At 34.6% G+C, this 26415-nt stretch overlaps 1 long non-coding RNA gene across 1 annotated transcript in view; it reads left to right on the forward strand.

Annotated features, from left to right (window-relative positions):
• The first annotated feature begins 4614 nt into the window (after positions 1–4614).
• The window catches only part of LOC111559890, a 129415-nt gene continuing 107614 nt past the window's right edge, over positions 4615–26415 (forward strand). Inside the window, exon 1 of the long non-coding RNA XR_006595438.1 lies at positions 4615–4736. This is a non-coding gene — a long non-coding RNA (uncharacterized LOC111559890). The remainder of the gene's footprint in view (positions 4737–26415) is intronic.

The following is a 26415-nucleotide window of genomic DNA, read 5'->3' on the forward strand; positions in this document are numbered from 1 at the left end:
GTGAACTGCAAAACAAATACCATATTAAATTTGGCATTATTTTCTTTATGACATGATTACGTAGTATCTGATCATTAGTAACTATTTTTACATGCTTGGGTACAATGGCTATCATGGAAAAAATTCTGGAATGAATTTTTCACATAAAAAGAAACCAGTTTGGCCCCAAATTTTAGAGATATTAGTTGGACAATTGGCATTGCTTATTAGCCTGATATATTCAATGATTTTAATGAGCTTATAACTTCCATTAAAAGAGGAATGCAATATGATTTTCAAAGGTAGATAAGGTCAAAAGGCAGAAATGAAAATTAGTGTAAGGACAAGTTTTCGTCATATTTTATAGACATTATTAAGAGATACTCTGTAATTTGACCATAATAATCAAAGAAGTAAATGCTGATCCCTTAACACTTTATGTTTAATGTAATGTTTTGAGTTTATTTTCAGATTAAAATAAGAACACCCACACATTGGAAATTTAGCATCTGGAATCAATTTATTTCATTGAAAGAAGATTTAAATTCAACTCTAATTTTTCTGCATAAATTGCAGAACTATCTACTAATTAAAGAATGAAAATATACATTTCATTTTAGATAAAAGTTAAAACTGAATATATTAAACTTGCTTAAAATGCTTTAAAATCTTTTTTCACCAATGATATATTAATGTGAGTAAAACAAAACAAGGAAGTTCTGATATGATAGAAGTTTTTTTGTTTATTTTCCTTTTCCTATGTTAGGCTTGTTCAAATTATATTTATTGAAATGTAACTTTATGTTTGTTGAATCCAAGAATAAAAGGAATAGTGCTTCTATTATGTATGTCTAATGTTTAATCTCATTTCAATGTTTTTATAGCTTTATTTTCATTTTTTATAAAAGTATCAATCGAGAAATGTGGTCTTTCACCACAAAGGTACTGTCATTACCCTTCTTTGCTGTGTGGTGATACCTATATTTGTCTTATTTCATTGCTACATTATAGCCATTTGCACATACTCTGAACTTGTAGCATTATACCCTGAGTGTTCCCTGCTTTTGGAAAAGATTAAATGAGTGAATAAACATCCAAGGCACTTACATTAAGCAATTGATACACAAAATTGGTTACAAGTGGTGGTCTTGAGCTCTAGGCACTGCAGGTAACAGGAAAGAATCATAAATTTGTGATGTAGCCAGGATGAAGGATAATTCAAGGTCAACTGTATAAATGGAATGTGTGCATGATATTTAAAGTTAGTCAAATTTCAGCTTTTAAAAAACTATCCTAGCCAAACAAAATATGGCTTCAAGCTCAATCTATGTTTCTGTTCACCTTTTCAGGATCTCTGATTAGAACAAGGGGTTTATAAGTAAATAATTGGAGACAAAATAATGTAGTGAGGGACACCTGGGTGGCTCAGTCAGTCAAGTGTCTGACTTTGGGTCAGGTCATGATCTCATGGTGGGTGAGTTGGAGCCCTGCATCAGGCTGTGTGCTGACAGTTCAGAACCTGGAGCCTGCTTCAGATTCTGTGTCTCCCTCTCTCTCTGCCCCTCCCCCCTCTCAAAAGTAAATAAACATTAAAAATAATAATAATAATGTGGTGAAAATACCTTCATTTTTTTCCCAAAACTCTTCTTTAACTGAATTGTATATAATCTGTTTTCAGTATTTTAGTATGTATGTATGTTTGTATGTATGCTTGTATGTATGTATGTATCTATCTATATTATCTGTACCTACATATATCTATATATCCTAAATCTGTATGTAACTACAGCCAGTCTCTTCAACTGTAGTTCTCCATTTCCAATTCTCTGCAAGACTCTGTCCACCTGGTATCCAGTCTGCATCTCAAACACCACAGACTAAACCTGAACTCATCATCTTTTCCAGAGTCAGTTCCTGAATGCAAATTTTACATTTTATTGGTACCATAATATTTTACTCATTCAGATCTCCAAATTCGTAGTCATCCCTGACTTTTACTACTATCTTTTCATATGCCCTATTGGCAGGCAATCCCACAACATGCCCAGGAGTGCTTTCTTATTTTATGATCTGCTTGCATAATTTCTGTCTCTGATGTCCTTCAGCCGTATTCATATGTGCAGATCCTAAGAAGCCTTTAAAGCCCAGATAAAATATCATAGCCAGCCAGTTTCCCCTAATTCTCCCAGTATGAAGTAGTCTCTCCCTACACTTTACTATTTTAACATTCCCTTCTAAGCATCTTTTGACAGTGCTTTGGGGCAGTTATACTGTATACTGTCATTTTCTTTGTGGAGGCAGAGGTTGTCATTTATGATTTTGTGGACACCATGCCATCATGAAAACAATCTCTCACTGGTAAGTGGTAAATGAAAGTTTGTTGAAGGACATTTAAGCAAAGATATTTTAAATTATATTTCTCCATCATTTTAAGCTCATACAGAGGAGAAGAATATATATGTTTGAACCTTTGGCTTAGACCACTAAAGCAGGCAAATACAAAGCATCATATGGATATTGAAAATGCTGATGATTAAACTGTGAACAATTTATGTTGCTATTTACTATCAGAACAATAAAGTAGTCTTAAACCATGGGGGGAGGTGCATCAAGTAGGAGCTGTGATGAAAAAGAAGCAATTATTGCAGAACAATAAATAAATGTTTGAAACTTATGCACGGACCAATGAAAAATGTAGGAACTATCAGAAAGTAAGACTCTCCTTCAGTGGCTTGAATCTACAGTCTTGAGGGAAGTTTTCTACTCTATCTCATGTAAAACTCTTATGTCACTAGCAGTTGCGGATACATAGGGAGAAGAATAAAATATAAACCCTCCTGTAAACATAGGTTTTGTTTTTTGTTATTACTGTGTTTTTAAACAAAGCAACTAGATAAGAAGAAAGGCAATAATAATGATGTTATCCATTTCACTTCAAGAAACATTGTGCCAATTAGGAATGGTTTCAATTCCCTGAAAAAGAGTTCTAAATTTTAATATAAACTTTATAGCATAAATGGTAAATGTACCATATATTTTCAAAAGTTTATAAACTCTTGGTAATGGAAAGAAAGATTGAAATCACGTTCTCATGCTGTACACAAAGAAATGTACAACCCTTTTAAAGAAGTGAAGATAAATCCAAATATGTATATTAATTCTGAGTTAAATGTTTATTGATTGGTCAGTTGGTTGGTTGACTAATTCAGTGGGGTTTGGTGGATAAAGTATTTTATACCTTGTCCTCTCCACAGCATAAAAACATTCATATGACATAACCCATTCCTCAAGGATACAGTCTTATAGAAGAGACAGATACATAAACTATAATTTGAAGTCAGGATAACATTTAAAAATTTTCTTTATAATGCTCTGGAAGCATAAAGAAAGTAAACTAACTGAGGATGAGAGAAAACAAGTCTTAAAAAAGAACATTTTACAGAAGAAGTATAATTTCAGCGGACTCTTGAAAGATGTGTTAGTATCAATGTTCTGGTTGTCTATTGCTTGCAAGTTCTTAGTAGGTTAAAATAATAATTGTCATTCTATTACATCTCACACTTCTGGAGGTTGCCTGTTTTATCCAGGTAGGACTCTTTAGGGGTCTATAATGAGTTCATATTCAGATGGTGGCTAGGGATGGAGACATTGAATAATTCCTTCCTCATGTGAATGTTGGTTGATGCTGTATGTGGACTGAGACCAGAGCTAAGGCTTTCAGTTAAAAAAGAACAAAAAACAAAAAACCCTACATGAGGTCTTTTCATATGGGTTTCCTCATGTTGTGGTGACTTGGTTCCTGGAGTCGGCATCCCTGGAGAACAAGTCAGTTATCTGGCATTTTTAAGAACTAGCCTCACATGTCACTTAATCTCACTTTCACTATATTCCTTTGGTTAGGTCACAAAGGACTGCCCAGGTTCAAAGGGAGGGCTTTGTAAGAAGAACACTTGGAATGGAACATACCATGTCAAACACATTTGGAAAATATAATGGACCATACCATGTTACATGTTGAATGTGTAAATGAACAAAGGGAAGAGAAACAGGACATTCTTGTCATGTTAGCAGCATGTGGAAAACATGGTGGTGATTTCTCCAGCATTCGCTGAATCTTTCCTTTATTAGTTAGCTGCCCTTCTCGTTCCAGGGGCCAGGGACAGTTTAACTGACCTGAGCCAATCAAAAAAATTCTCACCCCCCTCCCCCATGCCAAAGTGATTGCTTCAGGATTAAGTACTTTCCCCAATATGCCAAATCTGGAGGAAGTTCAGGACATTTTTCATGATTAAAAAATCACATTTCCTTTTTCTCAAATATGGATGAAGATTTGTATAATCTAACATCTATTTGAAGCCATCTTAAGTTCATAAATAGAACATGCATTAAATAAATTTGAAACTAACACAGGCAGATAGGACAAATGAGAAGAAATTATGCCTTTGCTACATTATTGATTCACTGGAATGAGCAAACCCTGAAGACTGTTCTACCTTCCAAGTATGTGAGTTAATAATTTCTATACAATTTAAGCCAATAGGAATGGAGTTTTCCAGAAAGCTAAAAATACCACAGTGAGGGATTTAGACTTTGTGCTGTAGGCAAGATGATACAACTAATTAATTTGTAACAGAGAGAGAACTGATATTGGCTTTAGAAGGATCAGTTTAGAAGCAGTGTGGAACATACATGGAAAAGCTGCAAAACTGTAGGGTAGTTGCTGGATGACTGCAGTGACTCATGAACATGAGAACAGAGTAAGTTACATTTTAGGATTGGGATGGAGAAGACATGTTGAGGAGGTATATTTCATTTTACTTTGTGTTTTAACATATTTTATAAAAATAATAGTGGAATTTAGGGTAGATGTTTTCTGTTCTTTCTTCTCATACCTTTTATCTTCGTATTTCATCACTTAGTCGTTTTTTGCATGTCACAGGAGAACTGAGGTGGGCAACATAATTAACAGAGTATCTCCCACGCTCCTTCTTAGAGATAGGATTAGTTAGTGTTCTCTACATAAAAATATTTATAAATATAAATAAATTTTCTAAAGCCTTCCAATTGCTGAGGAGAGGCCAAAGAGGTCTCAGGCAATTCTTTCCTGGGGCATGCACTGGGGAAGATTATGTTGCCCTCCCAGGCGTTTAAACAATTTCCTGACTGGTAAACTGTAATCCTGGATAAAGTGTGCTTAGAGATTAGCAGCATGGGTTTGCTGTTATTGCTGTTGTTATTTTCCCTGCTGAGTAGAAACTAAATATCATCTTCCCAGGTGACAAATAGGTCCCAGCCTGGCAATGTGCACGAAGTCTCTTAGATGTAGTTTCCAAATTGTATGGGCAAATTTGGCACAAGTTAAAATATTGTGAAAAATTGAATAACCTTATCTACCTGAATACAATGGATTAAGAGGCTCTGCTGTGATTATATTGTGGCTGCGTCTCTTCTTACTCAAGCTCTTTCTAAAAAAATTCTCTTAAAGTGTCATCTGAGATTTAATCAAGTCCTGGAATACAGATATTGCCATTTTTTTTTCTCCTAACTAATATGGGGACACCAGATGGGGGAAAAAATTATAACTACCAACACGGTTTAGATTTTGATGAATCCAAAAATTATAATACAGTGATGTAATTTAGATCCAAAGTGGTAGGTCTGGAAAGAACAACTTCGGATTCACTTGTTTTTCCTTGAAACATCAAGAGGTAACAATAACTAAGAAGTAAGAAACTGAGGGGTGCCTGGGTGGCTCAGTCAGGTAAGCATCCGACTTTGGCTCAGGTCATGGTCTCACAGTTCATGGGTTCAAGCCCCGCATCGGGCTCTGTGCTGACAGCTCAGAGCCTGGAATCTGCTTGGGATTCTGTGTCTCCCCCTCTCTCTGCCCCTCCCCTGCTCTCTCTCTCTCAAAAATAAATAAACATTAAAAAAAGAATTTAAAAAAATAAAAAAAAGAAGAAACTGAAATCTTGTCCCTCAAAGTTTCTAAATGTTATTGTATTCATTAAACTTGATATTAGGTATCTCGAAGAACAATAATGCATTGTTCATTTTTTTAAATAGATATATAACAAACCACCATATGCAGTCTATGTGCACTATTTTCCTCCCCAATTATGGCAAATCTATAAAACCAATTGTCTTCCTTTTCAATTATTCTCTTAAAGAGGTTTTTATTTCCCTGTGGATACTCACTGATCTCTGCTGAATATACATGAAGATGATTTGGTCCCTCATATGACTTCTTAAGCAAGCCAACACTAACTACTACCACTGTTACCAAGTCTGCTCCGCAAGCCAAAGTGTGTGTCTCCCCAGATACAGTTTTAAACAAACATAACCCTGCAGGTGTCTTTGAACAAGCTTGAAGGAAAACTACATATAATTAGGCATTCTACTTTGCCCCCAGAGTTTGAGGAAGCACCTTTGTTAAACTAATTAAGGTGATATTGGTGGTGGCAGGGGACAAGAAACCAACCAAAAAGAGAACATGGAAATCTAATCTGGTTCTTTGTACCCAGGGAGAGATTCCATCAAAGTTTGGAGGATTGCAGTTCAAAGTCCCCATCTCAGTCAAAGCATATTTTGAAAATGCTTTCTTCAGAAATTTTGTATTAGAGAATTTCTTCACAGATAAGGAATAACTGAAACTAAAATTAGTTAAGTAATTTGTTGAAGACACTGTAATGCAGTATTGCTTTTCTCTGTTGAATCTGGTTGAATTCATGAGTTAACTTAAGATTCCATCAAGGCCTTTGACAGAAAAGGTTTAGTTAATTACATTTTCAATTCAATCACAAGAGACAAGGATGTTTATATTTTCTGTATCATTTATTTATGTCCCCATTTCCTATTAATTTTTCACTGCCCTAATAGGCATCCTCCCCTTTGGGTTGTTTTGTTCAGATTTATTTTAAATCATAATCAATGATATTGATCTATATATCTCATTCAGTATATATATTTTTCTTTTTCATTAAGCATTGTGGGGGTATTTTTTGTTTGTTTGTTTATTGAAGAATAACTGACATACAGTTTTGCATTACTTTCAAGTTTACAACATCGTGATTCAACATTTATATAAATAACAAAATGATCACCACACTAAGTGTGGTTACCATCTGTGTTCCCACTGTATTTTAAATTATATCCATGGTGTTGGGTGTGCATTGAGTTTCATGATTCAAACAACTACCTGGTACTACATGGCAGAAACCCACATTGCCACCTACACTCTACCACCACAAACAAGCGCTACAAATATCTTTGCATATATACTTTATAAATCTATGTGCATATTTCTCCAGAACATTATTCAAAAGTAGGGTTACTAGAGTATACATGCACACACACACGCACACACACACACACAAACACACAAATATTCCCAGATTGCTCTCGTCAGTGACTAAACCTGCCTGTATCCATTCTCCATTAAATATATATATATATATATATATATATATATATATATATATATGTCAAACTAAAAATAAAGGTATTTAGTGATCATGAAATTGATAAAGGTTTAAATTAAGTAATTAATTGTATATTTTGTTAAGTATCTTCAATTATAAACTACTTTCTGGCTGAAAGATGTCATCACATGGCAGTATACTAATGTTGAAATCCAAGGGACACAGAGTCAGTATACATTCAATATATATGTTTGATAGAATACACACATATTCGTATCAAATGCATGGAAAATCAGAAAAAATATAAATCATATGTATGAAATTTAATGGAAAAAACTACCTGAGAGAATATATGTGTGTTCTCCATCAAATTTCAAGTGTATGTGTGTGTGTTTGTATGTGTATGTATTTATTTTGTTTTAAATTTATATATGTCTGTGTGTGTATATATGTTATATATATATACATATATATATATTAATAGCACTTTGAAAAATTAAGATATATGGTTAACAAAAATATCTTCTTTCTGTCCATCATTCTTTGAATTACTCAGGTAAAAGTAAGCAAAATTTATTTCTGTGGCAATTCTATTTTAAACTGGCAAGGGTAATACGAAAAACAGAAAATAACTCCTACGTTTATTAATTTTTCTTTGGTAGTTTAACTTGCTGGGTTTGCAAATTGTTGAGCCTGAGAGCTATATATCAACTTAAGAATGCTCCCTGGGTTCCTTTCTAGTGCATTTATAGTGCCAAGGATAGATTGATCAAATGCATAAACCAATAAAGTTATTTTAAAAGAAAATCATTAATCCAGAGTTGTGATGTGATAAAGTTCCAGACAGAAAAGGGAAGAATTATTCCATTATATGTTTTTAAAAGATGATTTATGGAATAATTCAAATGATAGAACACTAGGAATAAATATTTAAATAAAAAAGAAATACTTCCTAATCTTAATTTTCTTAGGGCTTTTTAAATGTCAAAAAATAATAATTTTTTCAGCATAAAAATATCATTATATGATATAAAATATGGAAGTAATCAAACATACAAACAAAACCACTCATAAAAGCACTATACTAACAGAATTACTGTAGCAGGATGAATGATTATTCTTCCCAATTTTTCCCTTCTCATGGAGTTGTTATCATAGGATATAAAATTTTATGTACTTTTTTTGCTTCATAGTAATTTGTATATACATCTTCCATGTTTCCATGTAGTCTATTAATTTCAATTTTAATGTATGCAATCTCAAGCTAAAGTAGGTATACTCTGATCCTCTGAGTTAGTTCTCTATTGTTGGATATTTGGAAATCTTCCTACATAATTATAATTACAGATAATATAGTTTGAAATATCTTCTTTATTTAAATTACATTATTTTCCCTATGACATTGTATAAATTGTTATTAGATTTGAATTATTGGCCAAAATGGTTCTCTTAGTCCATTTCAGACTGCTATAGCAAAATACCATATAGTGGGTGGCTTATAAGCAACAGATATTTATTTCTCACAGTTCTGGAGTCTGGGAAGTCCAAGATCAAGGCATTGACACATTCAAAGTCCAGTGAAGGCTCCATGCCTGGTTTACAGACAGCTGTCTTCCAGTCTTATAGTGCTGATCTCACATAGCAGAAGGATTAGAGAGCTGTGTGCAGTCTCTTTTGTAAGGCATTAATCACAATTATGAGGGCTCCACCCTTATCTAATCACCTCCTAATACCATCACTTGGGGGATTAGGCTTCAATGCCTGAATTTTGAGAGGACACAAACATTCAGTCTAAATGGTATAAATGATTTAAGGTTTTAAGGCTGCGTTACCAACATATTTTCCAAAAAGTTATTTGTATCTATAGCGTCAATAGAAATGTGTCAGTAAGGTATGTTTCTTTACTCTGAAATTGGATGTTTAATTTAAAAGCTACAATGAGCTTGAACATTTCTTCTTTACATCCTTAACATTTCTTACCAATTATATTAAATTTACTTTATCAATGGTTTAATAATGTTTTTATTACCCTGTTCATTTTTAAATTATTTTTTATTTTGAAAATAAATTACTCTCACATATTATAATGAATTGCTATCTAATTATGTTTAAATAATTCAAAATATATCAACCTATATTTCATTGCTCAGATGTGATCTTTTTTATTCTGAAAACACATTAATGCCAGTGTTTTGGATATTTAAAATGTAATTATGATTTTTTTACTAGAAATATTCTTACAATAATATTCACCCTACATAAATAGGAAATATATTATTCTCTATAATAATAATAATAATGTCTTTATTGCCAGAGTGACATCTAGATCAGGCTCACAGAAACGTAACTGGCTTGGAGTAAAAATTGTTATATTGTCTTTGCAGTTGGAAATAAAAGGTTTAAAAATTGTGTGGTTTCTGGTCATATAAAATTTCATTAATATGATTGAAAAATCCAGGTGAAAGTGTCCCTTTTGCCAGTAAGTGTATATGCAACTATGTCTTATTTTTTCTCCTTGATCACATCAAGCTGTTTTTAAGATTACTGGCCAGCATAATGAGGGGAGAGAAATGAGTACTGTGAGCCACAAACAGCTTGTAAGGTGCATAAAATGCCTTAACAATCTGAACAAAGTTGTTGATCATCCAGACTCATGAAATATTTTTTCTTCAAAATGTTGGGTTTTTTAAAGCATAGTTGACATATGTGATATTAGTTTCAGGTGTACGACATGGTGATTACACAATTCTGTATCTTACACTATGCTCACCATAATAAATATAGTTACCATTGGTCACCATAAAACATTATTATAAAATTACTGACTATATTCCTTATGTTGTGTTTTTTATCCCCGTGAGTATTTTACAAGCTAGAAGTTTGTACTTCTTAACCCCTTCACCTATTTCGCTCATTCCCTCACCTTCCCTTCCCCCTTTGGCAACCACCAGTTTAATCTCAGTATTTATGAGTCTGTTTCTAATTTTTGTTCATTAATTTGTTTTGCTTTTTAGTTTCCACATATAAATGAGATCATAGAATTTTGTCTTTCACTGTCTGACATTTCATTTATTGCAAATACTCTAGAGATCCATCCATGCTGTGGCAAATGGCAAGATCTTCTTTTTTGTGACTAATATTCCATAGCATAACTATATACCACATCTTCTTTATCCACACATCTATCCATGGACACTCAAGGTGGTTTGCATATCTTGGCTATTGTAAATAATGCTGCAGTAAGCATAGGGGTGCATATATGTTTCCGAATTAGTGCTTTTGTTTTCTTTATGTAAATATCTAGCAGTGGAATTATTGGATCATACAAGATTTCTATTTTTAACTTTTTGAGGAAACTCCATACTGTTTTTCACAATGGCTCCATCAGTTTGCATTCCCACCAACAGTGCACGAGTCTTCCTCTTTCTCCACATCCTCACCAACACTTGTTGTTTCTTGTCTTTTTGATTTTTGTCATTCTGACAAGTGTTAGGTGGTATCTCATTATGGTTTTGATTTACATTTTCCTTATAATTAGTGATGTTGAACATCTTTTCATATGTCTGTTGGCCATCTGTATATCTTGTTTGGAAAACTCTTCATGTCCTCTGCCCATTTTTAATTGGATAATCCAGAGGATTTTTTGGTTAACTCAGTGGTCATCTACCCAACAAGTATTTATTGCATATCTACTATATGCCAGGTACATCAAAGACAAAAGCAAATAGTAACCCTCATGGAGCTTACATCTTAAAGTAGATATAAAATAAACTAGTAATATCAGATAATAATAGAGAGTAAGAGAGTGAGGGTGGTGTGTGTGTGTGTGGAAAGGAGATGCAGAGAAGAATTTTCTATAGTGTGTTTATTGAAGGCCTGCCTATCTAAGGAGATGACATTGAGCAATTTTTTTAAAGTTTTTATTTTAAGATATTATGTAAGTAATTATGGCTTTTTAAAAAATAACCTAAACTCAAGCGCAGTTAATGAGATGAAAAAAGAAGGAACAGGCTAGTATTGCTGACTATGACACAAGGAAATTTAAAATTAAAAACACTAAGTGAAAGAGGAGAGAGTATGTAATACACATGACTGGAAGCTGCACTAAAAACTTTTTGGACCAGCTGTCTGTCACATACAGTTGTGCAGATGATGTTTACATCCTGCATAATGCTAACAGGTGCCATCCATAATGCAGGGGCTAGTATCTTGGCCATAGATAACCTGTGCTAGAGCCTTTTCAGAGAATCTGTAAGGGTGCAAGTTACAGGGTATGAACTTCTCCTTGGATTGTTCCTGAAGAGAGGGAGAAGAGAATGAAGACATGCAAACTAAGGTCATTTACTTCCCCTTACTATGGAAGACTATACTAGAAGGCATCAAGTCCCTCCATCTACCACTCCAGAGTCATGACTCCATCCGCATTATCCATTCTGGCACTTTCACGTCCCATCATGTCAACACTGCAGAAAGAACGGTCTCTTTGGGCTATCTCCAAGCACTTATGCCCTGTTTCCTTCCAGATGCTGCCTCACTCAAACACCACTTTCTCTTACGTTTGTAAGTCTCTTCCTTTCTATCACGTGTTACAAGAAAAAAAAAACACCTTATAAGTCTGTTCAAGCCTTGTTCATTTTAAATAAGCCATAAAAATCCTGTCTGAATAACTCACTTCACTTTTTTTTATTAGCCTTTTTAAAACATTTTCCTGGAAAGAATAGGATAAACTCCCAATTTTCGTTTCCTCACTTGCTAGTATTTTTCTAATACCATGTTTCAACTTTGATTGCTTTCCAGACTTTCCTTCCACCAATATTAAATTTTAGTCACACAGGGTTACATGCCCGCTTCCTTGTACTATTGACCTTAAGGAAGAAATCTTACTCGATTTATCTAGACTTACTCGATTTAGTAAGTCTAGAATAGGCATATAGTGGGAGTTCCATAAATATTTGATGAATAACAGATTGTTCGAATGAATGAATGAATGAATGAATGAAAAAATGCTAAGTGGCTAGATGTCAGCTATATAGCCTAACCACTATTTAATTCAGCACAACAAATGAGAACCTACCATCTGTGAGACACTCTGATATGACCTTGTAGTGTAAAGGCAAACAAATCAAAAGTCTTATAATGGCTTTGGCATTAATTTAGCACAAGAATTAAAAATGGTGACATAAATCACAAATGCAGTGTAAGTTGCTACAAAGAGACATACAAGGAATTACTCGACACTCCAGAGGAAAGATTAATATATCTATCAGAAATGGACAAATAAGACAATGTGGAGTAAGTGATATTTGAAAAAAAAAACTTAGAGAAATAGATGTTCTCCAGGTAGATTAACATACAAACCATTCAGGTAGAGAGAAAGGCATGTAAAAAGAATGCTGAATAAAAAACTGCTACATAGGGAGCAATGGCAAGTGAAGTATGGAGGTGCTCGCACGAAGTTATTGGTTATTTATTATATTTATTACTGGTTATTTATTATATTAGTAGGAGTTTATTAAGAGTGACTTGGTCACACCTGTATATATATTTTAAAAAGAGATTATTCTGAAAGCAAAATGGGGGATCAGGAAAGTAAAGAATATTAAAATTTACTATTTTTCAGGCATTCTGGTAAAATTTTCCAATTTATTATTCTACTTTTCATCCTAGCACTTATAATTACACAATATTACAGACGAATAATCTAGGGGATTAAAAAATACTTACCAAATATACATAGGAGCTTGGATTTGAATTGTTATTGTTGAATCTAAACTATGTATTTTAAATAATCAACTATACTACCTGTCACAAGAAAAGTCATAGCCATTTAGAGAATATCTGTCATGAAATTCATTCTATGCTATATTTTTAAATCTATTCTCACATTTTGTCTCATGACATGACCATATGAAAACAATGAGTATTCCCATTTTATGGATGAGCAAACTGAGATTTGATGGTTGGGTAACACACTCAGGTTTATACAAATAGTCACAAAAACCTGTCTGTTTTCTAATTCCAATGCTTACTCTACTCTAAGACATCATAATAAATCACAAGCCATAACTAAATTGGAAGTAGATGTCTAGAAAAAAGATAAGAATTACAGAAATGTGCATTTATGCAGCAAAACTAGATTGCTATTTGAATGAATATTAGGAAACAGGTGGGAAATAAGAGGAAGAATGAAGTCAGTGATATGCTAGGGGTGTCTATGAAAAATGAACTCCAATCAAAGTAACGATATATCATATTTGATTTGTGTTGTTGAAATTGTTGATTTACAATATTGATGCAAAACATCATACTAATTTGATACAATTTTTTTCAAAGAGAAAAAAAGCCTCCTGGAAATTGTAGAGCATTTCTCACTGAGTTACTATTTTGCAGCAAGATAGATACAAAAGTATATTTGTGATCAATCTTTTTGACTATTGAAACATAAATCATTCTGCACCACCGATTATATTTTCTGAAAATAAGTTAGGTAAAACGTATTAAAACTATTTTTAAAACTCTTCTGACTTCTGGATGAGTGGCATTCTCAAAACAACAGTCAAATTTAAATGTTTATATCCCTGTTTAGCAAGAATAAGAGCTCAGCATATTATTGACATAATTCTTATTAGCAGTATTACCTAGTTGATAATTAAAATTTTCCTATGTGAATCATATCAAAGACGATGTTGTTTTTTAAATGTATTATATGAATTTACCATTTTATATATTTGAAAACTTGATTAATCACAGTTGAGGTAAACTTCATAATTAGAGTGTCTTACTTGTAAATATCAAATACAAAATACAAAAATTAACAAATTCTAATGACTAAAATCGAATTTTCACATGAACTCTCAATACATTGAATTTTTAAAATTATTTTTTGAAACATTTATAAGAATTTATCCATCTATCTATCTATCTATCATCTACTTATCTATCGTCTATCATCTATTTATCTATCATCTATCATCTACATAAAGTGCCTCAGGAACAAAGTAAATCAGAAGGCAGTAGATGGACATGGCATCACAGAATGATAATTTTGAATTAAATTCAATGTCAGAGGCTACTGTATTCTATCTGTTCCTTTATGAATATAGACACAAAGTTCCTCAACAAAACACTAACAAACAGAATGCAGCAACATATAAAAATTTATATGCCATGACCAATTGTAAAGGTAGATTAACATCTGAGTATCACTGAATGTAATACATCATAATAATATAATAAAGGACAAAAACCACATGCTTATCTCAAAAGTCACAGAATATAATCATTTAACAAAGCCGACGAACCCCCTATGATGATAAAATGACTCCACATAACTAGGTAAATGAAACATCCTCAATCTGGTAAAGAACCTCTAAAAAACCCACAGGTAGCATAACCCTTAATGATGAAAGACTGAATGCTCTCACTAAGGTCATGATGAAGACAAGCTGTCTAATACCATAATCTTTTGAAAATTATACTAGCAGTAATAATCTGGGAAATTAGGCAAGAAATAATAAAAAGAATTTTCCAGGTTTATAAAAATATTTTAATAATTAGAGCTGCTTCATCATAAAACTATTTACCTTGACATTTACACTTCTCCACTGGCCCCAAGTTATATTTTGGTTTTATATTACATGATTTTCCCATATAAAATACATCTTGGCAATAAATAACTATGTTTATAGAAACCCCACTTTTTTGGGGGGCTTTTCCCACTATATTTCCTTTGACTCTGCAGTTTTCAAGATTGTATATTACTCTACAAGCTAAAAATGAATTTCATCATTTTGATACCCTTCCTAGTGTCCTATATGCCAACCCTCATTAAAATTATTCAGCCATATCTTCTGTGACATATTTATCAGATGTGATGTTATGTGATATTATGTGAGTTATAAGTGTTTTATTTATATTTCAAAATAATGTTATTAAAATTTTTGTTGTTTTTCTCCCACATGCCATTGTAGAATAGACTGCAAATCAAACACATTTGTATTCTTGGTAAATAACACCATTCCTGGTACAAAAGAGTGGTAGGGGGAACATAATAGTGAGGATGGAATAGACCCTCGTCAGGAATTATAGAAAAAGGACAACTGATAATGGATCAGATTGTGGTTTAATATATTCGAAGGAATTTTCTTTTTCTATTGATTGATTGATTGATTGAGAGTGTGTGTGTATGTGTGGGTGTATGTGTGTGTGAGAGAGAGCAGAGGAGGGAAAGAGAGAAGCCCAAGCAGGCTCCAAGCTGGCAGTGAATAGCACAACGTGGAGCTCGATCCCACAAACTGTGAGATCGTGACCTGAACAGAAATCAAGAGTTGGAGCTTAACCTACCGAGCCACCCAGATGCCCCAATTCTAAGGAATTTTCTAAATCCATGAATCGAAGTGGTAATTGTGAGGTTAGTATACATTATTTTCCAAATAATTATAACATTGTAATTATATTCACGTGGCCTGCAGAGTTATAATATTAAAAGCACAAATAGTGCTATGAGCATGTGATTCTGTAGTAAAACACACCTGGAATTTATTTTGATAAAATTTCATATGCAAGAATAACACGTATATAGAAAAATTCATGAAATGTGCTTCTTGATGAGTGTAAGAGTGAATACTACAAAGTAATCACTACTCAAGCCAGGAAAGGGAGAACTAATAGAACTACAGGTTTTTTCCTCTGCTTGCTTTCAAATGTTTCTCTTTGCCTTCATTTTTCTGCAGTTTGAATATATGTCTACATGTTGATTTTTTTGTATTTATCCTTCTTGGTGTTTTTATGGCTTTTGTGTATCTTTGGTTTTGTGTTTCTCATTAATTGCAGAAAATTCTCAGCCCTTATAACCTCAAATATTCCCTCTTCTTTTCTTCTCTATTCTTCTTCCAGTATTTCCATTATGGTACAGCTTTTGTAATTGTCCCAGAGTTCCCATATATTGTTTCATGTTTTTTTCAGTTTTTTCTTTGCTTTTCAGTTTGGGAAGTTTTTATTGACTTATCTTACACTATTACCGAGTTTTTGATTCCTAGGCTTTCTTTTGATTCTTTTGAGAGTCATTTCTCTCCTTACATTACCCATTTATTCTTGCACATTGTCATCTTTTTCTCTTAGAGTCCTCAGCACATTACTAATCACGTTATTTTAAATTCCCTGTCTAATCGTCCCAAAGTCTATGCCATATCTGTGTCTGGTTCTGATGCTTCCTTTGTCTCTTCAGACTGTTTCACGCCTTTTAACTTCCTTGTAATTTTTTGTAGAAAGCTGAACATAATGTACTGGGTAAAAGGAAAGAGGCCTTTAATGTGAGGTTTTTTATTTATTTGGCTGGGAGTTAGACCGTTTACAGTCTGTGCTACTGTGGATGTCAGCGGCTAAGATTTCCTCTGCTGCCTTTGTTTTCTGTTTGCCCTGTTGCCTTTGAGTTTCCCTGAAGACTTCTTAAAAAGTACCCGAGCCTTGAAGTTCTTTCCACTGCAATCTCCTGTTATTTTATGGGAGCCTGATTGATGTAGACATAAGGTGTCGGGCTTTCTGTTGGAGTAGAGGAAAATCGTTTGCTAAACCACTAGCACTAAATGTCAGAAGTTGCCTCGATTTCTCCAGTAAAGAAGCTGCAGCTGGACCAGAAGTTACACTTGTCGTTACCTATTAATTAAATTCCTGTACACTGTGGTCATTCTTTAAGAACCATCTCCCTTCTGTAGTGGCAGAACTGTTATGGTTCGACAGGGCCCTGAGATTAGAAGGAACAGTATTGTTTGAGGGTCAGAGTGTATTATTCCTCCACCACCAGACTGGAGGCAGGATGTCATGAACAGATACATCTTTCCAGGACAGGGGCACTTAATTCTCATCCATGCTGTGCTAAAAAGTGGTGTATTTTCCTCAGAGTAAATATATGTAAATGTCCACAACTACTCAGTTTGCTTCCTAGTTTTCTTCTTTTTTCTACTCATAAATCTAACTGCTTTGTAATACTCTTGCCATTTACCCATTCCTCTAAGAGGTGCCAGCTTCCTTTAAAATATAATTCAGGATTTGAAATCTTAAGGCAGGACATTCAGTGTGACACCTGAATTCAGGAATAGGTTTACAAGTCCATCTTTATGTGAATTAGAAATGAATATTTATTGAACTAAGCAATAAATTGGGTTTTTTTTTTACATCTTACTTGCATTACTTTAGCACATACCCTCCCTTTTCTGCTTTTCATTCTTCCTAGAATAAGCCATTGGTTGAGTACAAAAAAACTTAAGAGGGCACACTCACGTTACTATCTATCCTGCTCACAAATTTACTCTTCTCTTTTTTCTCACCCATCTGCTGTCACCAACCTTACTGTCTCCAGCACCTTTCTTCTCTTTTCACTGCTGGTAATAATAATGTCATGCCAGCTTTTACATTTATGTTAGAGTTCTCTGTGTTCCTTCATTATATAATGTTTCCCTTGTGCAATCTGCATTTCCACTCTAACCATTGTTTCCCATGGCACGTACGAGGTCGATAACCACCTTGTATGCACCAGAGGGCAGCAGTTTGCTCCAGTGTGGTAAGGGTACACTTTCCTAAATGAAGTCCATGCTAAACCAACTGTTACAGAAATTCAACCTCATCCAGAATCATGTGCTTAAAAGATAAAATTATACTGGAGCAGTGCTTTTTTCTAGATTACATTGTTCTGATATTTTTATTTCAGTTTATTTCTTACTGAAGTATTTATGTTTTACTTTGAGTTAAGCTAGCGTGCACAAACAAAAGCATTCCCTACCCCTCTTAATAACTAACTCTTAGTTAAGTGGATCTGAAAACAAATATTTTCCTGGAAGCTCCAAAAATACTGTCAACTATAAATATTGTGTCTACTTAGTAAAAATTCAAGGCTATTTCTTAACTCAGCACTTTAAACTTCACTTGAGCAATTTCCCTCAGTTCCATAAAATGAAAAACTGAACCATCCAAGATTTTGTCCACAGTAGAAAATCCTTGAGTTGTGAGAAGACAATTTCTTTACAGCTCCAGAAATTTAATGACACTTTGAATCAATAAAGATACATGAGAAGGGGAGTTCTAAAAATAGCAAGCCAATAACTCTAAACCAAGATTCTTAAATCACTCCTCAAGGATAGGATTACTTCAAAACTTGGTACCTTTGTCAAGGGCTTTTTAATAAGAGTGCCAGAGCTTGAATCAACCTTAGAGGTTCATCATTCTGTTGAAAAATAGGGAGGTCGTCAGTCCCACTGACATATCTTGCTCTTGAACTGAAATAATGATTTTTTTTAATTAAAAGCTTTGACTGACTAGTCATAGAAACAGACTTCAGCATATATAGGAGCAAAACACAGAGAGCGAGATTTGTGTGAATTGGTTACTTTTACTACCTGCATAATTACACAGGAAGGAGGTCTAATTCTTATTGACTATGTTTTACCCAAAGGCTATGTCTTCTGTTTTTCTGCACTAATATTTAAAAGTGTATGATTATAAACAACAAGACAACAATGTCCTATGTGTTTTCCCCTTACTTTGTTTCTATGTTACACTCTTCACAGAATAAAACTAGGTACAGACGACCTTTGATTTCAAACCAAAAAATAAAATAAAATAAAATAATAACAAAAAACCCCAGTAACAATATTGCCTGTTGCTCTAATTAAAACAAGGCATAGCATTTCTGTACTTCAAACACACTGGATGATTTCCAGTGTCTCTTTCAGTGCATTTGCCAGATTTTGTACACTGGATTAAGACAGAAACCCCATTAATTCCTCCCTGAATAAAGTCACTGAACTAGTACATGAATTTGAGTAACACTCTCGCCCACCCCCCTACCTCCCCCACTGCTCCAAGAAGCACAGTAAAATAATACAACTTTTGGAACTGGATTCCTGTCATAGCTTCATCACTAACCAGGTGTGTGATCTGTGGTGTCCCCCTTAAACTCTCTGTGCCTTGTGTGCTGATCTGTAAAATTAGAGATAATAATGCCAGCCTCACCAGGTTACCAAGAGAGGATTAAATAGAATAACACATGTCAAGTCCTGCTGTAGAACTTGGTGATCAAAAAGATTAATTCCTATATAACTCAGTGAGAGACAGACAAGCAGACACACACACACACACACACACACACACACCATCACAGAACAAGTAAATTCAGAACCGCTCCCCTAAACTTTCTTATTCAATTTAGTCCAGGATGTTTAAGAAATAGAAGGATACTCTGTCAAAAAGAAAAACTATAACTAGTTGTAGTGCTCAAGGTCAGTTGAGGGGATGTTGGAATACAATGGAAGTGTCTTATAGGCTACTAAATAATTATTCCCTGTGGAAACGATATTGTAACAGAAAATTCTAGGAATAGCTGCTGGGCTCATATATTTCCTCCTTCTGTGAATAGCCAATGTAGCCTGGGGTGGGTTCCCAAAGTCATAGCCATAATAACTGACTTTAGGCCAGTTACATTATCTCTCATAGAAATTAAAATTTGGAACTAATTGTAAGATGGGGAATCCTTGATATATATATTATATATCCACATCCTAATGCAGACTTTTTCAAACTGCAGGGGGAAGATCCATTAGTATATGATTACATCAATTTACTGGTTAAAACCAGAATTATAAAAATGAATAAAATAGAAGAGAAAATAAAGCTCATATATTTAAATAAGGGTGTTTTCCCTGATTATTTGATTTGTTATAAGTATTTAGATAATAATAGATACACAGATTATATATATATATATAATATTATATATATTACATATATAATATTATATATATAATCATACATACATACATACATACATACTGGGCTGCAATGTAAAATATATTCTTTATTCCTTTCCATCAAAAATGTAAAAAGTACTTCCTTTATAAAGGAGAATTTTAAGAAACATTTGCTGAGGCCTCTGGCAAAGTTTTGCTCATTGTACCCATTCTAAGGCTTAGTTGTTAACCTTCCTGGTGAAATAGAAAATGTAGTTGCCTTCCCTCTACTTTGATCATCCTCATTTGGTCTATAAATCTCCACCTATGCATCCTGTGTACTTTGGAAGAAACTAACCCAAATCCATGCATTCTCATTCTGCAGTCACAGTAATTGCTCTAGGGGGTGGGGATGTGACCCAATTCACAGCCTAGATGTGTCTGGATAAGGTTTTTTGCTGTTGCTGTTTTTTGGTTTGTTGGTTTGTTGTTTTTTTTTTCACTTTCTAGGAGAGCACCTTACATTATCTTTCTCTCTCTTTTGGAGATAGACAAGGACATAGGCAGCAACTGGATTTTGTAAGTCATCTCCTGAGACTATGAAGAGAAGCTAGCCTGAAACTGGTGTTAATATGGATGGAGGACAACAGTATCAGTCTGGCAAATGACTGTTTTTCTATCCATAGAATGGTCCATGCTTCAATCCTTCTTGTCACTTCTCCAGGAAAACGTAATAAATTCTATTAGCTCTAATTTCCTAGAAAAGGCAATGCTTTGTGACTGTGGGTATTATAAGAAATTTTAGCCCCAGAGCTTTTCAGCTAAAAGGTGCCTGTTTCCTAGACCCCTCGTCCTCATACACGAGGCATTTAAATTCCTCATCACAGGCCTTTAAAACCTATGACCATGTCCTATGATCATCGAGAAATGTTAGCTTCCACTACACTTCTGACTTGGATTCCATTTTTACGTCTACCTTGATTTACCTGCCTCAGTTTTCGCATGAAGTATGCATTGATTACTCTAAAATGACCCACGATACTGAAAAATATTCATACTCATTGAATAACTTTCCTATTCAAGCAAAGGATTTAGGACATGAGCAGTAAGAGAAGGGTTGGCACTGGAAAAGGTGTCCTGAAATCTCAGGGGCAGGCTTGGACATCTTTAGCACTGCTGCATCAAACAGGTTTGCACATCACGAACCACCTTCAGCACGTGTGTTTGCCCTTCAGTACCAGGAAGTCCAAAGTCTGCACGGGGCCGGGATCTCTTTTGAAAGCTGGCTATGTAAGCACATTCCAGTTACATGACCAGCCTAATCTGTCAAAACCCCTCAGGCTTCATCAAAACCAGGCTCAAATCAAAAGTCCAGTCACTGTTACTAATTAATGCTGACAGGGTGGTACTTTAGAAGTACCCCAAGCAACTCACAGACCTACAGTTACAGAACATTATTTATTTTTATTGAATATATTCCACAGTATTGGCCCAAAGGTCTTATAATGCTCCAAGGAACCTCGGAGATGAGCACGTGGTCAATCCAGAGTGGCAAAGAATATAACTCATGTTAGGTAGTCTTGGATGTGAATGTGTATCTAAAACTTATTTTTAAATTCTTTTTTTCTGGGGTGTCTGAGTGGCTCAGTCAGTTGAGCGTCTGACTCTTGATTTCGGCTGAGGCCATGATCTCATGTTTAGTGAGTTCAAGCCCTGTGTCGGGCTCTGTGCTGACAGTGAGGAGCCTACTTGGAATATTCTCTCCCTCTCTCTCTGCTCCTCCCCTGCTCTTGTGTGCTTTCTCACTCTCTTTCTCAAAAATAAATAAATAAACATTTAAAATAATTATTTTTTTCTAACGTTTTCATCTGAAATTAGAAAAATGACTTAGGGAATACAACCCTTTAATATCATTCATATATCACCTGTTCTATTGCCTGGATGTCTTTTAATTTCTCTTTTTTATATCTGAATAAATGAAAGCTGAGAAACGGTCAGTTACTTGTTCAAGATCACAAGGTGGTGATGTGACCTGATTATTTAATTATTTAACATTGTTATGGAACATTACTGTGTCAGAGAACAGGCTGGCTCTGTATGTAACGGGGTGAAGTCTTCTCATATAAAATCTTATATTCAGTCTGTAGCTTTGTAACACGGAGAATTTGGATGAGAATACCATGAGTGTTATTTCTGACCTTGGATCCAAGAGAAATATGACCTTGTGACCACCTAATCTGTGCTACTTGTACCATGGACACTGATTAAATAGCATCCTTAACAAAAGGTTACATGATACCTAAAACTGTGCCTTGTGTATATAAGCAATTCAAAAATATGTATTGAACTTAATTTCAAAACAATAAATAAATTGGACAAAACAATAAATAAATTGGAGTAGAAAAGTTCACCCCAAGTATGTTTCTTTGAAAGAATACTTTAAGAAAAGCTGCAAAAGACAACCTAGAGGAATTAGCTTTTATATTTTTCCAAGGTAGCCAATCTTTGGTTCTTTGTTAGAAAAAAATACATTTATGCCTTGAGTTTCCATGTACACAAAAGTGTAATATTTACTACTAATTGTTAAATTCACCCAAAAGGGCTAATTCCTTCAATGCTAGAGGAGATACTTATGCATAGTTAAATCGATAGTAGCTATAGTGAAATCATAAATATAACAAATAAAATAAAAATTTAAAGTACAGAATCCAATAGTAACCCAAGTATTCTTATAAAAAAACATGCCCTACAAAAATGTAATACACTTGAAGGGAACCACAATAAATGCCGTGTGTAGAAAATGATTCAGATGCAATGGTCAGAGGCACCTGGGTGGCTCAGTCATTTAAGCGTCCGACTCTTGGTCTCAGCTCAGGTCATGATCCAAGGGGTTTGTGAGTTCGAGCCTCACATTGTGATTTTCTCTCTCTCTCCCTCTGTCTCTGCCCCTCTCCCACTCACCCTCTGTTTCAAAATAAATAAACAAACTTAAAAAAAAAACCACCAAACAAAAACAAATGTGATGGTCAGTTATATTCAGTTTTGAAGAATTCAAGAGATTTTTAAAAAGAGGTGTAATAGGAATAAATGTATTGACATTAGGCGTAAGTACAACTGACTCTATCACTAAATATTGCTAAAGTACACTGTTTTATATTTTCCATTTTATCACATGGAAATACTAACAAAATAATCTTAGCTGTTTAGAATTCTTATAGTAACAAGGTAAGTTTTTGAATCTGTTGTGTCCACCCATAAAACCACTTTTCTGGCTATTCTATACCATTTAAATGTCTAACAATGTCCTATGAAAGAATAACCTGGCATGCAAAGTATGGCATCCACTTTGGAAACGAAGTATAAGCTTCCATTGTGTTCTCATTTTACTTTCAGTCTTTAATTACCAAAGGTTGAGAGTGTGATGGTTAAAGTAAATTACTTATATAGGCAAAATGCATCTTATACAGTTCATCCACTGTTCTAATTGCCTTCAATGCCTTCATCCTAGCTTCAGGATTTATTACCTTTTAATACTGCATAAAGCTTTCCTGATATCAATTCTATACCCTTTATTGTATCCTCTGTGCATTTTTCTATAGTTTAAATCCTCAGAATCTGGATGGATAACAGCTCACTAATTTGACAGTTTATTCCATTTGTTAAATGGGTGCTGTTTTCCTGTTATTACATTAATCCCTTACACAAGAAACATCTCTATTTTAAGATAAGACCTTTGGAGAAAATCCTTCACTCTCAAGTACAGCTAAAGTTGCAGAGAACGTTGCAGGCTTGTGAAGGAAAATAATTTTGAGCACCAGTTTCCTTGGTGTTGTTTCCATTATCACAGATGAGGTATTTTAAGAATAACACAGCATTATCTCCTATAAAGGGAAACCTCATTGTTCCAGTTTTTCAGGCCCAAAACCTTTGAATCATCCTTTATTGGTGTGGCTGTTTATTGAATGTGTCCCCACATTCAGCTGGTTATCATATCCAGTCACAGCTAATGCTGGATTCTATCAACAAGCGTGTACTACCAATGCCTCAACTGCTACTCTGGGCCAAGTGTCCAGCATCTTTGGCTTGAGTCACTGTGATCACCTCCTAAACTATCCTTCTCGTTTTTCACCATTGCATCCCTTCGCTCTATTTTTTACATAAGAGTCAGAGTGATCCTGTTCAAAAGTAGGTGAGATCATGTGCCTCCTCTGCTTAACATCTTCTCACAGTAAAAGCCAGACTCCTGGCAGAATCCCGGAACATCAGTGCCTTTGTTTCTCCCCCTCTCTCTATGCCTCCTACTACCCTCTTGCTCATTCTGCTCAGTAACACTAGTCTCCATGTTTCTCAAACCTGTCAGGCACACTCCTGCTTCAAGTCTTTGGTCTCGTTCTTCCCTTTGTCTCAATGGTTTCTTTCCCAGACACGCATGGTTGACTACTTCATCCTTATCAGGTCTTGTTTCATATGCCCCCTCCTCAGTAAAGCCATCCCTGAGGCACACTGTGCAGTTCCCGTTGTCTTTCCCTGTTTTATCATTGTACTTGGCTACTTCTCAGTGAAAATATGACAGTAATTTCCAGAAACTGTTTCTCTGATTGTGAAATGAATGCAGTCAACTGTGAGAATTAAAAGAATGGCCACCTTCCATGCTTGGTGGTGTTAACAAAAAGTATTTTAGCTGCATATATTAGATAATGGTATGTTCCACCCTTTGCAAGTGTTATAAAATTCAAAAATATATTAGATAAAGATTATTTGTGAACTTCCTAATAAGAGCCAAAGCACCATAAATAAGCTGAATATAACTATGTAAGCCAGGAATGACATTTATTTTTTGTAGAAAAATAACAAGGAAAAGCAGTCTCCATTTAGAATTTGTGTGTGTGCGTGTGTGTGTATGTGTGCATGTGCGTGTGTTTGCCTGTGATTATATCACTTTGACTGGAACTATTATTCAATAGAAAAGTCCTTCAAATGTAATTGCAAAGTCAGAGACCTACAGGGAAATGGGGATCAAAAGCTCTCATCACTCCAGATGCTACAAAGCCTTCCCTTCCAGATGCTACCGATTTTACTCCCCAGGTATTTTTAAATTAGGAATCTGTCTTAGCTGGTACAGGAAGACAAGAGGTCAAGCTCAATCAGATGATTCACCTAAACCTATTGAAAAAGGAAAGTGTCCTAGGAGTCTTGTCGCTATTGTAAAGGATTATTTAGTGAATCCGATTGCTGAGTTTCTAAATATCTCAGCAGTTTGACAAAACTTGATATCTTGACTCGATCAGAACAGAGTCTGAAAATACTGAAACCTTTATCAGAGAGTCTGAAATCACAGCAGCTGCTCAGAAATACTGATTACTGCTCACTGTGGAAAAAGCCCAAGTGTAGCGGCCCTGACTAGAATGCCACCATTACGTTCTAAGGACTAACTTCTCAGCAGAAACCAGGACAACATAGTTAGGCTCTTGTTCCTAACTTATATTCATAATTACTTATGAAGATGATTTTAGAAGATAGATATGTTTTTGTATGAGTAGTCTAAAGACAATAAATAGCATGATATTTTAAAATATCTATGTCACGGATAAGGATAGATTCATAAATCATTCTTTAATTTCTTTGCTCATGGTATTCAGTTTATAAAGCCAAACTGATATCTATGAAAAAATACCTTAAGTTATGTTGTCTCTCCCTCACTCAGAAGGGGATAATAATGACAAACAGCAAAGGTTGTTCTTAAACGTTTGTATTTGAAGACTATGAGCAGAGCTCAGAAGATTTGTACTAATTAACCCTTTGTTCTTTTATATATATATATATATATATATATATATATGAAGTTTATTGTCAAATTGGTTTCCATACAACACCCAGTGCTCATCCCAAAAGGTGCCCTCCTCAATACCCATTACCCACCCTCCCCTCCCTCCCACCCCCCATCAACCCTCAGTTTGTTCTCAGTTTTTAAGAGTCTCTTATGCTTTGGCTCTCTTCCACTCTAACCTCTTTTTTTTTTCCTTCCCCTCCCCATGGGTTTCTGTTAAGTTTCTCAGGATCCACATAAGAGTGAAACCATATGGTATCTGTCTTTCTCTGTATGGCTTATTTCACTTAGCGTCACACTCTCCAGTTCCATCCACGTTGCTACAAAGGGCCATATTTCATTCTTTCTCATTGCCCTGTAGTACTCCATTGTGTATATAAACCACAGTTTTTTTATCCATTCATCAGTTGATGGACACTTAGGCTCTTTCCATAATTTTAACCCTTTGTTCTAAATATGTGCAAGTATT

This window comes from Felis catus, chromosome A1 (genome assembly GCF_018350175.1).
Source record: "Felis catus isolate Fca126 chromosome A1, F.catus_Fca126_mat1.0, whole genome shotgun sequence".
Classification (NCBI taxonomy): Eukaryota; Metazoa; Chordata; class Mammalia; order Carnivora; family Felidae; genus Felis; species Felis catus.